This window comes from Lissotriton helveticus, chromosome 5_1, assembly GCF_964261635.1.
Source record: "Lissotriton helveticus chromosome 5_1, aLisHel1.1, whole genome shotgun sequence".
In the NCBI taxonomy this organism is placed as follows: Eukaryota; Metazoa; Chordata; class Amphibia; order Caudata; family Salamandridae; genus Lissotriton; species Lissotriton helveticus.
In genome coordinates, this window is record NC_136065.1 from 1,809,942,752 (window position 1) to 1,809,960,087 (window position 17,336).

The window sequence follows — 17,336 nt, forward strand, 5'->3', positions numbered from 1 at the left end:
ATTTCACCAATTAGTTTTCTGTAATCTGGTACCAAGTCTGAAACAGCAAGCCTTAAGAGCTGATCCAGATGTATGTCTGTAAGCTTATTTCTAAGTTTGCTTTTCAACAGTCCCATTGTGGAAAATGAACAGTCGCAGACATATGTTGACCCAAACATAAAAATTACCTTCTGGGCCACTGTAAAAAGAAGAGGTAAACTTGTCAGAAGGCACAATTTTCCAGAATACTTCTGGTGCTTGCCCAAAAAAGGATGCTTCGAGGGCTGAATTGTGCTGCATGTCAATCAGCTCTATTTCTGCTTGAGCCCTTTCCATGCCAATAAGGGCAACAATGTCAAGATTTCATGCACTCACCATCCAGGGGTTTTCAACCAGCCTGAACAGAGGGGTGAGGGCTCTGAATTGAGAAAATCTGTGTTTGATCTCCCCGGAAATTTCTTCAAGACATGCACCAAGGTCTAGCTTTGACAGCATTTCTTGTGCATCTGGCAACCTCAGCATCACAGCCAACAGTTTTGGGAATTGGGTGAAGTCACTAAGCTCCAGTTTGTCTTTGACTAGCACAATCTTACTTTCAAAAGCATAAATACAACTCAACAAGGAGCACACAAGCTGTTGTTTACCTTGCAGGGTCAATTGAGAGCATTAAAATGTGTGAAAAGATCTGAAAGAAAATGGAGTATATTAAGACATTTCACGTATGTTAGTTCTGGGAATGATTGACCTCTACTGTTCACAAAGAGTTCAATTTCAGGAAGCAATGCAATGAACCGCTCCAGAACCTTCCTTTGCTTAGCCTACGCATGTCAGTGTGCATCCAGACGTCTCTATATTCCGCTTCAGATTCCTGCAGCATTGCTTTAAAAAGTCTATGGTTCAGAGCTTTGGCACGGATAAAATTAACAATTTTCACTGCACCTTTTAGGACATTATTCAGTTCTCCATGCTTTGATTTTGCACACAATACTTCTTGGTGAATAATGCAGTGGGAGTCTATCACAGTCTGTCCTATGAGCTTCTTTTTTTTTATATTTCTTTTTATTGAAAACAAACACAAGGCAACCACAGAATACATGAATGCATAGACAGATGAGGGTCATCCACATTATCACATTACAACAAAATAGATGGCAATCGATGGGGGGTGGGAGTGGGGAGTGCCCACTGTGGGAGATCACGGGGAAGATGGGACAGAATCAGTTGCGGACACAGGCGGCACACAGATATTTCCCCTATAACGATTCCAAGGGCTCCAGATATTATTCCATTTACGTGGGCGGCCCCGAGCCAGATAGACAGTCTTTTCCCGGAACATGCACCAATCCATGTTTTCCTTTCATACCTGGATCGTGGGCGGCCTTTGGGACCCCCACAGCTGCGTTATGTTCCGTTTAGCAATCATAGCACCCAAAGTCACCCACTGAATCTGTGCTGCGTTAAGATCAGTTGGCTCCCAAACATTTAACAAACATCTCCTAGCTTCTGGTAAAAGAGCCACCCCTGTCGCATTTTGCATCACTTCATGGACCTTGCCCCAATATTCGACCATAAACCGGCATTCCCATATGATATGTAAGAAAGTTCCCAATTGACCACAAACCCTCTGACAGAGCCCCTCTTGTGTAAAACCCATATGAATCAAGCGGGACCCGTGACATATACCCTATGCAAGATTTTGAGTTGTACTAATCTGAGACGTGCCGGAATCGCAACCTCCTTCAGAGAGGAGATCGCCGACTGCCAGTCCTCGTCGTCAAGTTCAAGGCCATCTCGGGTCCACTTTTCACGTAACAATATCAAAAGGTCAGCCCTACAATTAATCAGCTTTTTATAGACAAGGGAAATGGTACTATCTGGCAAGTGACCATCCAATAAGCGGCCCTCTAAAGGGGTCGCCTCCGGTATCTTTCCCCCCTCAGAGAATGCAGACATCAATGCGTGACGGACCTGTGCATAACGAAAAAATTCTGTTCCACTCAGCTCGTACTCATCCTGAAGGGCTGCAAACGTCTTAATCTGTCCCTTCCCCTAGAGGTCCCCAACTTTAGAAATGCCAATAAGGTCCCATTTGTCAAAACCCTTTGTGTTCCACAGTCTGCCAAGCCTCTCAGAACCGAAAAGGGGGGTAGCTAATGTTAAACAATCTTTGCATCCAAGCGAAGCAGTGGCATCATGCCATATGCGTACTGCCGCTCTGGTCGGCCCGGTCAAACTCCTCTCCACAGACCTCGTGTATAGTGCTCTATTATAATGGCCGCCGGGAAGTATCCATCTATCCATGGCAAAGCCGGGATCCGAGTCGGTCCCGTACGTACCATGGTTAATAGCCCCCAGTTGTGAAGCCCAATAATATCTTTTTATGTCCGGGAGAGCAATTCCCCCATCACACCAAGGGAGCGTCAGTTTAGCTAACGATATACGCGGTCTACCATCCCACAACAACATCCACTGTAAACCTTCTAACTCACGAAAATAGCTAACCGGGACAATATCAAGAGTATTCTGGAGGGCGTAAAGAAACCGAGGGAGCGACATCATTTTGAAAAGAGCCGCCCGCCCCAGTAGAGAGAGAGGAAGCTTTCGCCAGCCCGCTACGTCACGCTTCAATCGAGCCAAGGGAGGGAGAAGGTTTCTTTTGTATCTGACCACGGGATCTCCGGAGATGTATATCCCAAGATATGTAAATCCCTCCGTAGCTATCTGAATCGGACAATTACGAGGCAGGACAGGCGCATCACCGCTTAGAACGTATAGAAAGACTTTCGCCCAATTTATGACTAGTCCTGAGTTCCTACCGTAAGAGGCTAAAACGTCACACAGCACGATCAATGATTTTCTGGGGGAAGTCAGGTAAAGCAATATATCGTCCGCATATAAAGAGATGCGGTCTTCAAATTGCGGCGACCAACGAATGCCCCTAATCGAAGGCTCCCAGCGAAGCCAAGCAGTGAGAGGTTCGAGGGCCAGTGAGAACAAGAGCGGGGAAAGCGGGCAACCCTGTTGAGTGCCCCGCCCAAGACAAAATGGCGCCGAAACACGACCATTAACAACAACCTGAGCGAGGGGCTCCGTATAGAGAAGACGCACCGAATCGATAAAGACCGGACCAAAACCAAATTTAAATACAACCAAAGGAGGGAGGGAGAGGAAGAGGTGGATTCAGTCTCCCCTAACAATTCATTTAAACAAAATAGAATCCACTCAGAAGGTGGTAGTGATCCCTAAAGTGATGGGGAGCACACAGTGTTGTTTGAATACCCCTCACACACCAAAAGGCCCCTTGGTGTCATGCTTCATCATCACTCCCTCTCACACACACACACACATAGTTCACTATCAGTGCTCCTACGTATTCGTGAGTCTTAGCACGCCGCGTCCCTTAGAGGGATGCGAAGGCCCCGATGATGAAGCATGACACCAAGGGGCTTTTTGGTGTGTGAGGGGTATTCAAACAACACTGTGTGCTCCCCATCACTTTAGGGATCACTACCACCTTCTGAGTGGATTCTATTTTGTTTAAACAAAACCAAATTTAGCCAGAACCACCCACAAATACGGCCACTCCACAGTATCAAAGGCCATCGTGGCATCCAGCGAAGCCAATACGGCTGGCTCACGCAATGTAGAGGCCCTCGCGAGAACCCCGTGCAGACGCCTAAGATTCAGTGCCGTATTCCTATGTGGTATGAAGCCCGATTGATCCGGATGAACAAGCTCACTGATGACCTTAATCAACCTATTTGCCAACACTTTTGCCAAAATCTTGGGTTCTGAATTCAACAACGAGATAGGCCGATAGGAGGTACACCTATTCCTAGGCTTCCTTTCCTTAGGAATCAACACTATCGAAGCAATCCTCTGATCTCGCAGGAGAAGACCGCACTCTCGGGATTCCAGGAACATGTCTCGCAAATAAGGGGCAATCTTATCTGGCCTAAGCTTGTAAAGCTCAATTGGGAGACCGTTGGACCCCATTGCTTTACCAGCATTCAGTGAACGCACCGCTAGGACTACCTCATCCGCAGTAATCCCACTGTCCATAAGGTCACGATCCTCCACAGGTAGGCACGGGAGTGCTATGTCCCGCAACAACAAACAAGAGTCGCTTTCCGGCCTACCCGACACAGAAGAATACACAGTACGGAAGTGGTCGGCAGAACAGTCCACTATCCCTTGCGGTTCAGTTATGCAAGCACCCCCCTCCGTCTCAATCTCAGGGACCACTCGGCTAGCTCTATCCTTCTTATCCAACCAGGCTATTAATTTACCTGCCTTGTCGCCGACATCAGAAAGGCGCCCTTGCTGTTCTCTACTCAGGACCTTTGCCTCGTCCGTAACCAAGGTTTTGTACTCAAGCTTCTTTAGCTGCAACACGTGAAGTCTGGTGCGGGTCACCTCGATTTCCAGGTTCTGCTCTAATGCAACTATCTCGGCCTCAACTCTCACAACATCTTCCTCTTTTTGTTTTTTGACACTGGCAATAAGGGACAAGGCCTGACCCCGGAGTACTGTCTTAAAAGCCTCCCATAGCGAGACCGACGACAGAACTGAACCCACATTGTCCTGGAAATGATATTCCAACGTCTTTAGCAATTCGCTACGAATCTTAGGGTTACGTAAATACCAAGAGTTAATGGGCGCTATTCTACCACACGAGCCAGGAGCCAGTTCGAATCTAAGCCAGAGTGGGGAGTGATCAGAAATGCCCCTAGCCAATTGCGTGACCTCAGCTACATACGGAGCCTGAGCCGCCGGGACTAAGACATAGTCTATTCTCGAAAGGCTACCATGAGCACCAGAGTGGAAGGTGTATTGTCGCTGGTCAGAGTGAAGTAACCTCCAACAATTCAACAGGCCCAATGGTTCAATAAAGTCTGGCAGCCAGCCGTGAGCCTTTCTAATATCCCTGGGCGGGTATCTATCCAGCACACCGGAAACCACGGCATTAAAATCACCACCCAGAACCAAGAAACCCCCAGGAAGATCCAGTACCATCCTTTCCATGTCAGCAAAAGTCGTGGATTGTAGGCCCGGAGGAACATAAATCGACACAAAAGACAAAATACGGCCCTCCCAGCGCCCCGATACCGCCACATAGCGCCCCCTTTCGTCCAACACCATAGATTCCACCTCGAACGGGAGAGAGTTCCTAAGGAGGACCCCAACCCCACAGGACCCAGATGTAAACCCTGCATGAGCCACCAATCAATAACCCTTGCTATTCATCGCTTGGTATTCCCTACCAAGTAGGTTTCTTGAAGTAGCACCACATCTGGGGAATGTCGTTGCAACACCACACTACGCTTGATCTTATCCCCCAACCCATTCACATTCCAGCTCATCACCCTCAATCCCCTACCGCCCATCGCGAAAGAGAAAGAAGACCCAACCCCCCACCAAGTCGAGCACAACAATGGAACATTCTCGTGACACGGTGCCTTGCCAAAACAGAAAACCAAACAACACAAAAAAATCAACGCCCCCACTACCCCCCAAACATCCCGTTACAACACCCCCAACCCCGCACCCCTGCATACGACTAAAGAGCCACCCCAACTCGCAGTGTGCCTGTCGCCCCCACATCTAAACTAGACTACAAAAAGTAGATATGAGGAGGAGAGAGACCCACCGAGAGCTCGTTGGCCCCAACATAGTGCGAGCTTCAATAAACCGTTAACAAAAACCCAGTGCAATAATCATATCCCCGGTGACCCCGGATACCTGAGCCACAGCGATCATTCCTGCTCCTGCGAGCCCCCCTCTGCACCACCACTCTGTCTCTCAGCTTCTTGCTGGGCTGCCAGGGTGTCCAACCAGTCAGCCGTGTGTTCTGGCCTCTCAAAAAAGTAAGCCCGCTCTTCATGCTTGACCCTCAACTTCGCCGGATACAATATAGCGTACTTGAGTCCCATGTCCCGGAGTCTTCTTTTCACCCCCAGAAAGCTCTGTCTCTGTTTTTGGACCGCCTGAGTAAAATCCGGGAAGACACTGATGGACACATTTTCATACTTCAAGTGCCCACCCGCTCTAGAAGCCTGGAGAATGGCGTCTCTGTCCCTAAAATTAAATATTCGGGCTATTATGAGTCTAGGCGGGGCGCCCACTTGCGGCTTTCCACCAGGGATTCTATGCGCCCTCTCAACAGTGAAAAATGTACTCAGTCCTTTGGGTTTGAGGTGATTGACAACCAAGTCCTCGACAAAGAGATCAGTAGCTTGATCTTCCGCTTTTTCCAGCACTCCAATAATGCGCACGTTGTTCCTCCGGGTCCTTCCTTCAAAGTCCTCCAGGCGACGGACCACCAGGTCATTTGAGGCCCTCAGGTTGAGGAGCTCAGTCTGTAATTTTGTGACGTCGTCGGTGAGGCTTGACGTTTTAATATCCAATGATTTGACCTTCACACTCGTTTTCATGAGGTCCGTCCGAATCAGATTCACCTCAATGTATACCGTATCCAATTTATGGGGAGGAGTCTCCATTTGTTGTCTGAGCGCGGACTTGATCCCATCGATGGCGGCCATCACGTCCTGCAATGTCGGCTCAGCCGTTGAAACCAGGGGATCTCTCACCTCATCGTGCGACTTACTCGGCCCACCAGGTGATCCCTTAACCTGGGCGTAACAATCTATAACATTCGACTGGGTAATCCCCCCCCCCCCCCCGTCTAGTGGTCTTCAATTTCTGTTTCTCACCCTCTGTGTTAGCCGCCATTGCAGAACGACTTCAAATCGTCGTTCAAGGCAGGGAGGGGGGTTCACACCATCGGTCGCCAAGGTCGATCTTCCAGGACCCAGGTCCCGTGGGGCGCCCCAATAGCGTTCTGGGACAAAGTACAAGATAGAGTCGCGATCAGGTCACCGATGATGGCCGATCCGTCTATAGGCACCCAAGGCAAGGGGTCGTCACGTCGAGGGCCGAGCAGAGCAGCCAGCTCACAGACCGCGATGGAAGTGCTGCACCACGGCACCGGAGTCCGAGAACGGCGCACTCAGCCGAAAGTGAAAGCGAAAGTAAAGCAGGACCTCCACTTCCAGGAGACGATGCAGCTGTTGTTGAATTACACCCCGGGCACTCTGCCAACCCAAGCGCCGGGCATCCGTGAGAAAGAGGCCGCAAACTCTCAAACCTCACCGGGGTCCGATCGGGACACTGCTAACAGCGTTGGATTCACCAGCAATTCATCTACATGAAGCACTCAACCGAAGTCAGGATCGATTACAGGATATATTCAAGGGGCTACGAGGGTCTCGGGAGACATGTGCTCACGTGGCCATCTTGGACGCGCACGAAGCTCCTCCTCTGATGAGCTTCTTTTTAAGTATAGATATGAAGCCTCTGTCATGGCCAACCATGGCAGGAGACCTATCTGTTGTTATGCTGACAAGAGTGTTCAGCGGTATGTCATTTGTTTTAAAGTAGTTGCACATGCTGTTCAGTATATCTTCTCCTCTTGTGTGCCCTTGCAGTGGTAGAAGGCACAGGAGCTCTTCTTTGGGATGAAGCGATTAGTCCAGATACCTCACCTAAACTAATTACTGGGCCACATCGCCTATGTTTGTTGACTTATCCATGGCAATGCTAAAGAACGGGGACTCTCTGACTGCTTTGATCACCTGCTCCTGGTTGTTTTGACCCATTGCCTCTATTCTGCGTGCACACTTGGAATCTAATTGCTGCAATGCACCGATTTCCTTTAAAATGCTGGCTTTATTTGTGTAGTTGTCAAATAAAATGTTGGCTGCTGAAAGGAAACATTTCTTCACCAGCTCTGCATCTGCGAATGTTTTTTTATGTTTGGCAAGCAAGTAGCATATTTTGGACGACGCTTCTGTAACAGCCTCAGGTTCCTTCATTTGGCAAAGGAAGATCTTCTGCTTGTAAAGAAGAGCTTGCTTTAACAATGCCACTTTTGCAGAACGCTGTTTTGAGTTCAGTGGGAAGTTCGCAGTGAATCCAGAGTGACGCGTTTTGTAGTGCCGTTCCTGGTTATACATCTTAAGAACATTTACTTTCTCTTTACAAAGCGAACAGGTGGCTTTTTCTTTTGGGCATTCAACAAACAAGTACTCTTCTTCCCATGCTTCCTGGAAGGTCCAATGTTCACTCTTTATCGATCTGGGTCGTTTGCAAGGCTTGGAAACTGGGCTGTAGGCCATTGCGGAGCTCTCCAGCTAGTTTGCTACTATGCAGTAAGTAACAAGGACCAGGAATCCACGTGACGACCATTGGACCGACACCACCGCACAACTGATGTACCAACATGCCCCACGACCGATGGACCGACACTGTGTCACGACCGCTGGACCGACACCACGTCACGACCAATGGACCAACGCCACTTCTCAAAACAGATCTGTGAGCAACCCAAAGTAATGTTTTGTTTAAACATACAAAGTAATGGGTAAACCTGCACATGAAAAACAGGAGGCTTTCCTAAAGCCAGTGGTTTATGCAGGAAATGTGTCACTCCTTAGGGATTTGAAATAAATGGCATGCACACACACACACACACATATACAAGCGCACGTTCACCGTTGGTATGTTAGCGCTGAACATCAGATGTTTATTGCTACCCAACTCATTTTATCGACCTCAAATGGATGAAAGGCAGGACCCGCCAGGATTTTAACCTGTGACCATGAAGTAGGACACAGGCTGCTGCAGTGGACGCATTAGTCCACTGAGCCTCCAGACCCGGCATACACATAGTACAAGGGTACGAAGTTTGAGGTGGTTTCAGACTGGGAGACAATAGTTAATATGAGTTATTGACATTAAAATACACAAAGTGGAATATTTTTCCAATCACAGAAACGTTTCAAATACACTTAAAAGTGGATTCACAAGCCATTTGTCTTCATGGCATGCAGTTTCTGTTTTCAGCACTTCTTATCCCTTTTTCCACAAGAGCAGTTCAAACATGAATGGGAAAATAGCCTACTTTGCAAATGTTTTCCATATTTGACACATAATACACCATCTGCTGCTTAATCTGACAATTTAAAAAAAAATGTTTGATTTCAACTTTGCCCTCTATATCAGCTGACATTGCTGCTTAATGCAGGGGAAATTATTTTGCCAAACTACTTCTTGCTCTGCTAAATTCCCCTTTAGAACAACTGGAGGCCAAGAAGCAGCATTGCGTGATATCAGGTCATAAGAACTGGACACATAAATTTAGCATTGACACAACTTCAATGATAGTAATATTAATAATAATAAACTGCATGGCACAACTGAAATGCATATTAGTTAAAAACTAGGAAATAAGACACATCAGTCAAGGTTTCTTAAATTTAAAATAGGAAATCATATGGCAGCTATGCACGCTTTGTAGGGTTACTTACGAAACAGAACAGAGCATTATATTCGAAGATACGGATGGTTGATACGGACAAAGAGTTCAATTTCAGGAAGCAATGCAATGAACCGCTCCAGAACCTTCCTTTGCATAGCCTACGCACGTCAGTGTGCATCCAGACATCTCTATATTCCGCTTCAGATTCCTGCAGCATTGCTTTAAAAGGTCTATGGTTCAGAGCTTTGGCACGGATACAATTAACAATTTTCACTGCACCTTTTAGGACATTATTCAGTTCTCCATGCTTTAATTTTGCACACAATACTGCTTGGTGAATAATGCAGTGGGAGTCTATCACAGTCTGTCCTATGAGCTTCTTTTTAGGTATAGATATGAAGCCTCTGTCATGGCCAACCATGGCAGGAGCCCTATCTGTTGTTATGCTGACAAGAGTGTTCAGCGGTATGTCATTTGTTTTAAAGTAATTGCACATGCTGTTCAGTATATCTTCTCCTCTCGTGTGCCCTTGCAGTGGTAGAAGGCACAGGAGCTCTTCTTTGGGATGAAGCGATTGGTCCAGATACCTCACCTAAACTAATTACTGGGCCACATCGCCTATGTTTGTTTACTTATCCATGGCAATGCTAAAGAACGGGGACTCTCTGACTGCTTTGATCACCTGCTCCTGGTTGTTTTGACCCATTGCCTCTATTCTGCGTGCACACTTGGAATCTAATTGCTGCAATGCACCGATTTCCTTTAAAATGCTGGCTTTATTTGTGTAGTTGTCAAATAAAATGTTGGCTGCTGAAAGGAAACATTTCTTCACCAGCTCTGCATCTGCGAATGGTTTTTTATGTTTGGCAAGCAAGTAGCATATTTTGGAAGATCCTTCTGTAACAGCCTCAGGTTCCTTCATTTGGCAAAGGAAGATCTTCTGCTGGGAAAGAAGAGCTTGCTTTAACAATGCCACTTTTGCAGAACGCTGTTTTGAGTTCAGTGGGAAGTTCGCAGTGAATCCAGAGTGACGCGTTTTGTAGTGCCGTTCCTGGTTATACATCTTAAGAACATTTACTTTCTCTTTACAAAGCGAACAGGTGGTTTTTCCTTTGGGCATTCAACAAACAAGTACTCTTCTTCCCATGCTTCCTGGAAGGTCCAATGTTCACTCTTTATCGATCTGGGTCGTTTGCAAGGCTTGGAAACTAGACTGTAGGCCATTGCGGAGCTCTCCAGCTAGTTTGCTACTATGCAGTAAGTAACAAGGAGCAGGAATCCACGTGACGACCAATGGACCGACACCACCACACAACTGATGTACCGACACGCCCCACGATCGATGGACCGACACTGTGTCACGACCGCTGGACCGACACCACGTCACGACCAATGGACCAACACCACTTCTCAAAACTGATCTGTGAGCAACACCAAAGTAATAGTTTGTTTAAACATACAATGTAATGGGTAAACCTGCACATGAAAAACAGGAGGCTTTCCTAAAGCCAGTGGTTTATGCAGGAAATGTGTCGCTCCTTAGGGATTTGAAATAAATGGCATGCACACACACACACACACATATACAAGCGCACGTTCACCGTTGGTATCTTAGCGCTGAACATCGGATGTTTATTGCTACCCAACTCATTTTATCGACCTCAAATGGATGAAAGGCAGGACCCGCCAGGATTTTAACCTGTGACCATCAGGTAGGACACAGGCCGCTGCAGTGGACGCATTAGTCCACTGAGCCTCCAGACCCGGCATACACACAGTACAAGGGTACGAAGTTTGAGGTGGTTTCAGACTGGGAGACAATAGTTAATATGAGTTATTGACATTAAAATACACAACGTGGAATAGGTTTCCAATCACAGAAACATTCCAAATACACTTAAAAGTGGATTCACAAGCCATTTTTCTCCATGTCATGCAGTTTCTGTTTTCAGCACTTCTTATCCCTTTTTCCACAAGAGCAGTTCAAACATGAATGGGAAAATAGCCTACTTTGCAAATGTTTTCCACATAATTATGGCTTTTCCATATTTTAGAATAAACAGTAGTGGGAGGCGGGATGCACACCTATATTTTCACATTTTCAACATTTAAACCATCATTTACTCTGTTTCCTTCTTTTAGCGTGCAGACTTCTAGAGTGCAATGCCCAAACGCACTTTTGTGAACACAACACCATTTTGGAGCGTCATTTCGCGCCAATCCGTCGCACAGCATTATCGTGCCTCCTCTGGCAATCATCTACCAAATATACACCTTCTTTTAATCCATTCAGTTACTCTTTTCCCATAATTCATTATTAATTTTTTCACATATTTTGCATATTCCTCAAGCGGAGTGTTCATGCCATTATCCAGGTTTCTAGTGTTCACACCGTGACCATCCGGACTTCTCAGTGAAAACACGACTAAAGCATTCTTCGTTCAGGGCAGTGTTTATTATTAAAAACCCAATGCATTTCGTGCATCTTTGCACTTCTTCAGGGGTCACTATAGACAGAAACAATAAGCAATAATCAGTTGTAGAGTTCTTATCTTTTACAAATGTGCACAAAAACAGACACTTAGTCACAGCAAGCCACTCTAAACGCTCTTTCAGTTAAACAATTCTTTCCTTTTCAGATACAAACTGCATATAAATTACATATAAATTACCCTCACTGCCATATTATGATGTGCTTAATACAGGACTTGCTTATTACGATCTCATAAAATTCCTGTTATCGAGGCAAACATAACTCTAAGCTACCGCTAAACATTTCCCCTCTTCCCAATAAACTCGGAAACCTTGCACTCGGCTTCTAGTGCTCCTTAACGCATTCTAAAAGGAACATGTTTAATTGTTTGTCTCGCATGTGTCAATACCTTGAAATGTTAAATAAATTTACCTCAAACACTTTGGTCATTACTCTTTAGTCATTGCGCCCTGTACACATACCTGCTCTGAACTCGTTTAAAAGCACCTTGACATATTTTACGAAAATACCCATTGGACATGTTATTACATGAAACTATAACTGCACATTGGAAGTGTTTGTAAATGGGTTTGTGGGAAATGGAGTTTGTTAGCACATTGGAACAGGGCGTGAGTGATTGCAGCACAGAAAAAAGTGCGAAGGTGCAAACTGATGAGAGAAGTGGGCGGGCTAATTAGGAAGGTTTTAAGGCAGCAGAATCTAGGGAGGATTACTATTGAGCCGCAGCCGCTAGAGAAACATAAGGTGCTTTTAAACGAGTTCAGAGCAGGTATGTGTACAGGGCGCAATGACTAAAGAGTAATGACCAAAGTGTTTGAGGTTAATTTATTTAACATATTAAGGTATTGACACATGCGAGACAAACAATTAAACATGTTCTTTTTAGAATGCGTTAAGGAGCACTAGAAGCCGAGTGCAAGGTTTCCGAGTTTATTGGGAAGAGGGGAAATGTTTAGCGGTAGCTTAGAGTTATGTTTGCCTCGATAACAGGAATTTTATGAGATCGTAATAAGCAAGTCCTGTATTAAGCACATCATAATATGGCAGTGAGGGTAATTTATATGTAATTTATATGCAGTTTGTATCTGAAAAGGAAAGAATTGTTTAACTGAAAGAGCGTTTAGAGTGGCTTGCTGTGACTAAGTGTCTGTTTTTGTGCACATTTGTAAAAGATAAGAACTCTACAACTGATTATTGCTTATTGTTTCTGTCTATAGTGACCCCTGAAGAAGTGCAAAGATGCACGAAATGCATTGGGTTTTTAATAATAAACACTGCCCTGAACGAAGAATGCTTTAGTCGTGTTTTCACTGAGAAGTCCGGATGGTCACGGTGTGAACACTAGAAACCTGGATAATGGCATGAACACTCCGCTTGAGGAATATGCAAAATATGTGAAAAAATTAATAATGAATTATGGGAAAAGAGTAACTGAATGGATTAAAAGAAGGTGTATATTTGGTAGATGATTGCCAGAGGAGGCACGATAATGCTGTGCGACGGATTGGCGCGAAATGACGCTCCAAAATGGTGTTGTTTTCCATATTTTACACATAATAGAACATCTGCTTAATCTGACAATTAAAAAAAAATTTTGTAGTTCAACTTTGCCCTCTATATCAGCTGACATCGCTGCTTAATGCAGGTGGAAATTATTTTGCCAAACTACTTCTTGCTCTGCTAAATTCCCCTTTAGAACAACTGGAGGCCAAAAAGCAGCATTGCTTGATATCAGGTCATAAGAACTGGACACATAAATTTAGCATTGACACAACTTCAATAATAGTAATAATAATAAACTGCATGGCACAACTGAAATGCATATTAGTTAAAAACTAGGAAATAAGACACATCAGTCAAGGTTTCTTAAATTTAAAATAGGAAATCATATGGCAGCTATGCACGCTTTGTAGGGTTACTTACGAAACAGAGCATTATATTCGAAGATACGGATGGTTGTTAATTACCACTAAGGATATCAGCACTGTAGTTACAGATAAGTAATTTGTACTTTGCCAGGAATGATACCTCAATGTTGTCACAAACCGTTAAAATAGGTTTACGAATATTACTACAGGGAACTGAAAGGAGACTGGACGCATATATGTATTATTGCTGACAACTTAACCGCGGCGCGAATTCTGCGGCGGTTTTAATGAGTGGGCGGGGCCGGGTCGGCCAACGGATGTGCACAGCACTACCGAGGTAGTGCTTGCGACGGCCGTTGGCCGATAGGAGCATGGAAGTGGTTAAGCATCTGTCTTGTGTCATTGTCCCTACAGAGGTGTTTGCATAAGATACTACTTGATTTCCAGCAAAAGTAACACTGCCCTAGATTGCTGGGCCTGTAATCCGTAGTAAAGCTGGGGAGGAAAAATTTACATTCGAATGGAGACAATCTGAAAGCCCTAATGCACTTCTAAACCGTATGTTGCTACAGGGAGATTTATACACTCACTGAATAATATTCACATGCCGACTAGGTATTCTAGAGGGTGTGTTCTGGTCCAGGGAAGGCCTATCAGTCTGTACCAATCATTTGTGGTGCATTTGGCAACACCATGTGCCACAGGACTGCTGTCTGAGAAACACTATGGTTCTGGTTGCATTGCAAGCAAAGCTATGCGATCACCCATATGATGGGACAGGATTGCAGCTGTATCACCATATCTTTTGAAGGCAGCAGACAGTTAGTGAACATTATTCTGCAGGTTGCAGTTGTACTAAAAAAAGGGAATGTGAGCAGGATCTGCTAATGTTTAGTATCTTGAGCAGGCAGCAGCAAACAAGTGTGAAGGGCGGTGTGAGACTCCAGAGTGCCTTCAGGGATCCATGCCTTGCACAATGGCAAAGGAAGTAACGCCTGAGGCTAGTGCACACTCAAACATCGTACGCGGAGGTTCTTACTTTAAAATCACCGGCGGAGAGGACAGGACGTCCTCAGGCACTGAAGAGGCTCCGGTAGAGAGGAGAGGTCATCCTGAGGCAGTGAAAAGGTTCTAGTGGAGAGGACAGGTCGTCCTGAGGCAGTGAAGAGGCTCTGGGCGAGAAGAGGCTGCTGCGTCCCGGCGGAGCGGAGAGGACGTCCTCAGGTATTGAAGAGGCTCCGGCGCAGAGGAGAGGTCGTCCTGAGGCAGTGAAGGGGAGAGAAGAGGCTGCGGGCCGAAGAGAAGAGGCTACGGGGGCAGAGAGGACGTCGTCGACACCACGGACACAGGAAGCTTCCCAAAAGGCCCTTTAAAAGTGAGCTGTAAAAGCGCTGCGCTTACAGCTGGCTTTTAAAGGGCCGGTGTCGTTCGTGACCTCACAGAGGCGGGCACACAATCAGAGGCCAGCAGTAAACAAAGAGGATGGCTGCAGGAGCATACGTAGTAAATACGTATTGAATACGTATTCACTACGTATGCTCCTGCGGCCATCTTCTCTGTTTAGTCGTAGGTCAGGAAATGTAAAATACAAGGCAAGGTCCGCGGGCCGCCAATGAAGGCTTGCCAGGCCGCTGGCGGTTCGCGGGTCGTACTATGAGTACCCGTGATATAAGGTATCCACGCCAAATTTGCGTCCTTTTCTTCCAACATCACAGGGATTCTAAAGATACCCAGGGTTTGTGGATTCCCCGGGAGAGGACCTTGAAATTACCCAAAATACAGCAAAAAAAATTTGGGGAAGGAACAAAGGGCTACATATTAAAGCGTCTGTTTTTTTCCTGCAAATGGTATCAACAAAGGAGTTGTGGTGCTGAAATCACCATCTTCCCAGCTTTCAGGGACAAGCAGACTTTAGTCAGAAAAACACATTTTGTTTACAGTTTTCTGGGACATAGCCTATTTTTGCTATTTTTTGTGCTTTCAACCTCCTTCCAATTAATGGTAAAAATGGTTATGAAAGCAATGATGGATCCTGGAAAGCTATACATTTCCGAAAAGTAGACAACATTTTGAATTCAGCAAGGGATCATTTGTGTAGATCCTTCAAGATTTACATATAGAAACAGTTGAAAATAGAAAAAAGTGACAATCAGTTAAAAAAACTGCAATTTATGACAACGTTGTCACCTGTAACTTCTACTAAGTATGACAGATCTTTGAAAGCAATATACTGTTATATCCGCTGGACCCTTCTGGTTGTGGGGATATATAGGACTTGTAGGTTCACCAAAGACCCAAGGAACCCAGAGCCAATAACTGAGCAGCGTCTTGCAATGGTTTTTTATTGTGTACCGGGTATGTATCAATTCATTTTGAAACATTTAAACAGGGAAAAATCAGTATGAAAGTCACCTATGTATTTCTGAGATTGAAACAAAATATAGATTTAAGAAACAGTTGCTATTTGCACATATCCAAAATTGTGGGTACCCATACCAGCATGTGAATTATAGGTCATTTTTCAAAGTGACTTCTTTTTTACACATTGTGTTACATTTGGAAGGCAGAAATGCATTGAAAGTCAATAGTTAATAACAGTTGCTACACAATTTTGTGTTGCCCTAAGTCTCCTGATAAAAATGATACCTCACTTGTGTGGGTAGGTGTAGTGACCGTGACAAGAAATGGGCAAAATACAACGTGGACACACCACATTTTCACAGTGAAAACTGACCCCTTTTTTGCAAAGTGCCTAGCTGTTGATTTTGAACACTAGCTCTGCCGGCACCTAGGGAAACCTAGCAAACCTATACATTTTTGAAAACTAGACACCCAGGGAAATCAAGGATGGGGTGACTTGTCTTGCTCTCACCAGTTTCTGTTACCCAGAATCCCTTGCAAACCTCAAACTTTGTAGAAAACCCCCACATTTTTCTCATATTTCTGTGGTGGAAAGTTCTGGAATCTGCGTGGATTCACAAAATTCCACCCACCCTGCATTCCCCAAAGTCTTCTGAGAATAATGGTACCTCACTTGTGTGGGTAGGCCTAGTGCCCGCAACAGGAAACAGCCCAAAACGCAACGTGGACACACCACATATCCATAGTGAAAACGGACCCTTTTTGTGCACAGTACCTAGCTGTAGATTTTGAACGTTAGCTCTGACGGCACGTAGGCAAGCCTATACATTTTTTAAACCTATACCCCCGGGGAAATCCAGGATGGGGTGACTTGTCTGGCTTTCACCAGGTTCTGTTACTTGGAATCCCTTGCAAACCTCAAAAAGTGTAAAAAAAAACAGATTCCTCACATTTCTGTGGTCGAAAGTTCTCGAATCTGCGTGGATCCACAACATTCTACCCTCCCCGCATACCCCAAAGTCTTTCGAGAAAAATGGTACCTCACTTGTGTGGGTAGGTCTAGCTCACATGACAGGAACCGCCCCAAAACGCAACATGGACACGCCACAGTGCAGTGCCTAGCTGTAGATTTTAAACCTTAGCTCTGCCGGCACCCAAGGAAACCTAGCAAACCTATACATTTTTAAAAACTAGACACCCAGGGGAATCCAGGATGGGATGACTTGTCTGGCTTTCACCAGGTTCTGTTACCCAGAATCCCTTGCAAACCTCAAAATGTGTCCAAAAATCAAATTTTCCTCAAATTTCTGTGGTG

General features: G+C 45.4%; 1 protein-coding gene across 4 annotated transcripts in view; it reads left to right on the plus strand.

The window, feature by feature from the left end:
* GJC1 (gap junction protein gamma 1) overlaps positions 1–17,336 on the plus strand; it is a 346,863-nt gene that overhangs the window by 90,841 nt on the left and 238,686 nt on the right. The window contains exon 1 of one of the 4 annotated variants that reach the window (XM_078645152.1): positions 12,539–12,561. The exons of the other annotated variants lie outside the window; for them this stretch is intronic. The gene's annotated coding sequence lies outside the window, so the exon portion shown is untranslated. Of the gene's footprint in view, positions 1–12,538; positions 12,562–17,336 lie in introns of those variants that run through there. 4 annotated transcript variants of the gene reach the window in all.